The sequence below is a fragment of the Bactrocera latifrons genome, unplaced genomic scaffold (genome assembly GCF_001853355.1).
Source record: "Bactrocera latifrons isolate USDA-ARS-PBARC rearing strain unplaced genomic scaffold, ASM185335v1 scaffold_253, whole genome shotgun sequence".
Classification (NCBI taxonomy): domain Eukaryota; kingdom Metazoa; phylum Arthropoda; class Insecta; order Diptera; family Tephritidae; genus Bactrocera; species Bactrocera latifrons.
Window position 1 is genome coordinate 386,126 of NW_017536108.1, and position 3,228 is coordinate 389,353.

General features: G+C 33.4%; 1 protein-coding gene across 1 annotated transcript in view; it reads left to right on the forward strand.

The window, feature by feature from the left end:
* The first annotated feature begins 1,805 nt into the window (after positions 1-1,805).
* Positions 1,806-3,228, forward strand: part of LOC108969472 (alpha-tocopherol transfer protein-like) — a 13,015-nt gene continuing 11,592 nt past the window's right edge. Inside the window, exon 1 of the mRNA XM_018934216.1 lies at positions 1,806-2,022. The gene's annotated coding sequence lies outside the window, so the exon portion shown is untranslated. The remainder of the gene's footprint in view (positions 2,023-3,228) is intronic.

A 3,228-nucleotide genomic window follows, 5' to 3' on the forward strand; every position in this document is an offset into this window, starting at 1 on the left:
TGGTTATGGCACTTGTTTTTGGCACTTTGGATGGAAGACAGCTCATAACTCCGTTATTTGTTAACATTTTTGTTAATGTCTTAAAATATAGCTGAAAATATATTTTATTACGTTCGAAGAAGTTCGAAATATTCAGTCATGTACTTTTACTTAAAAAAATTCACGAAAATCGTCTAACTTTTCAAGCGTCACACCTTGAGGGGCACAATGTTAGCTGCCAAGAATTCCGATGTTGTTGACATAAATTGGAAAATTCAAAGTCAAATTCCGGAAGACTTGCGCTCTTACAAATCGTCCGATCGTCTCGACAATGAAGACGTCGCCGTGGTTTATACAGTGAAATTTCTAAATTCTTTGGAGAGGCTTGGTATGCCACCGCACGTAGTAACGTGTTGCAAGAGCATAAAAGTTAACAAAACTTTAAATTGACAGTGGCTCAATTAGCCCCAAAATAAAGATGGAATACTTGTATGCTTGCACGAACAATCACATTTTTCCAAAAGTAACTTCTTTCTCCACAACTCAGCAGAAATTAAAGAAAAATGCAAAAAGCAAAAAAATTAATAAATTTTCAGCAGCAAATAAAATTTCCGTATCGAATATAATTGCCTCCGCAAATTTCCACACTCGCCTGACTTTGACGGAGCAGACTCACCAAGCATATATACTTGTATTTGCACATACATACATACATATATATATGTATGTGTGTAAAAATTAAGCACACAGTCACATTTGTCCGCACATCACCAAGTCTTGCTACATTTTCCAGCCATGACTCAAATACGAGCAATGGCAACACACACCAAAAAATCATAACTGTAGTAAATCAAAAACGAAATAATTGTAATGAAAAAAGTTGAGAATCATAGGTGCATGAAGAAAAACTCGTAGCCAGGCACACAAGGCACTTTAACGAAGTTGCTCGTTGGAGGGGTGAGAGAAGACGACACGGAGGCAGACCGCTCGTTATGAGCATTTCCACAGCAAACTTCTTCAAATTATAAATGATAAACTTTTACAGGCGCACACACGTACATACAAACACCGCTAAAGATCTATGTGTACATATGTATGAGTGTGTGAATGTATATATGTATATATATGTATGTGTGCATGAATGTATGTGCTTGGACGGCTATTGACTTTCGCATGCGAACGCGCTTAAGCCCCGTCGCTAGCCAGTGCTGGCTTTTTGTGGCGCGTGCGCTATGTAATATTTGATCAAAGCGCTTTTACTGTTGTTTTTGTTGCAAACACTATTATGCATGAATTCAAGTTGTTACAGTTTTAGGTTTAGTTGTTGCTGTTGTCATGATTGTTATTGTTAATGCGTCTTCTTCAGCTACTGCTACAATCTGCATGAGCAATGGCTCGATTCCACACAATAACAAAAACAACTAAAATAATGATAACAACAACAACACCGAATCAATTTCAGTGCTTTAGCGAATTTCGCACATTCCTTTTTGTTGCTATTATTGTAGTTTGGCTTATTTCGTGGCGATTTCGGTCTCGGCTATGACTTAGTGATGTGGAACCCAGTTGCGCGGCAACGCATTGCGCTAGCTCAGCACAGCTCGCCACGCACACACGCACCATGATACAAGTACGAACACACACACACACACACACATACACGAAGTGACTTAGATTGCCGCTTAGCAGTGCCATTGCACAAAAGCGCCGACGACAACAACGATGCAGACGTCGTCAAATGGCGTCCGCGCCGACAACAACAGCTGCCGACGGTACAACAACAGCTCGCTGCAGCTACACCGGACTTATATAGCGGCAAAACATGTTTGGCAGTGTTCAGTTGCAGATTTAGCCACCAACGAAGCGGTTGTTGTCGTTGTTGCTAGTGCGGTCGTGAATAATTCAGTATTTGCCAAAAATTTCAAAACCAAAAATAAAAATTAGAAAACTTAGTTAAAGCGCGCAAATCGCCCGTGACAATTGCAAAAGGATTACAGCTTTTTTTTGGATTAAAACTTCTAAAACAACTTGAAAGCACTCAAGGTAAGGAAACGCGAAAGGATTAAATTGTATTCGCTGAAGAAATCACTGTTTGAACTTAAAAAAAAAAAAATAAACGGATATAAGATAGGCAAACAAAAGACTTAAGCAAGGCACTTTATGGTGAATTTTCAGTGTTTTGAAATTGTTTTCAAAGCACACATAATTAAAAAAAAACTAAAGAGCTAAAAGGTGATTTTTTCTTAAAAATGTAAAATTTTTGTGAAAAAAATAAGTTGTGTAAAAAAAATTTCGTATAAGGAATATATTTATGTTTTGTGACAAATTTTTATTTTTTTTTTCTTCATAAAAAATACTTTCTTGAAACAGGTTATGCCTAAATCAACAGCAAATTATACATACATATATGTATATACATATGAGCGAAATCGATCAAAAAAATGTTAAAGAATAAATTAAAAACTGCAAGCATTTTTTTCAAGCTGTACAACAAATGGGAAACTCTAAATTTTTAATGTTTCAAATAATTCTTTTGAAATTTTTTTATTTCAATTCAAAAATAATTTTTTGTAAGACTTTGACCAAAACAAATCAATGTAAGATTTTCAGAAAAAATATTATTATAGTGATTCAAAAAATTAATGAAAAAATGCGAAGAAATTTTTGAAACCACGCAATAAGAAGATAAATTGAAATTTCAAAATATATTACATTTTTTTTATTAACAAAAAAACGAAAAAGGTTTTTTAAGTTTGAAAAAAATTCCTAAAACCTTATCAAATGTTTCATAAACCGAAAAAAGTTTACATATGTATATTCTATATTTAAACTATTACAATTTCATGGAGCTGATATATACGATTCCTACTAATGCGCCAGCGTGAACATACCCAAACATACTTGCCTGAAGTACGAATGTGTATGAAAATCGTTTAAAATATGAAATTACCGTTCTATTCAAAAAGTTTCGTGAGAGTTTCTCATGTAAATATATTTTTAAAGCTAAAGTGTTCAAAACCAAGCAAAATATATTATGTCTTGCTTTTCAAATGAATTTTTTTTTACTAAACAAAATTTTAAGAATGTGCAACAAAAAATATATATTTCCAGAAAAATGTAAACTTTAAATAACTAACAAAATATTTTTCAAAATAAATAAACTCCAAAATAATTTATAAAAAAAAACTTGTACAATACAAACAAAATTACAATGAAATAAAGACCAGTATCTTATTAATACAACTGGAA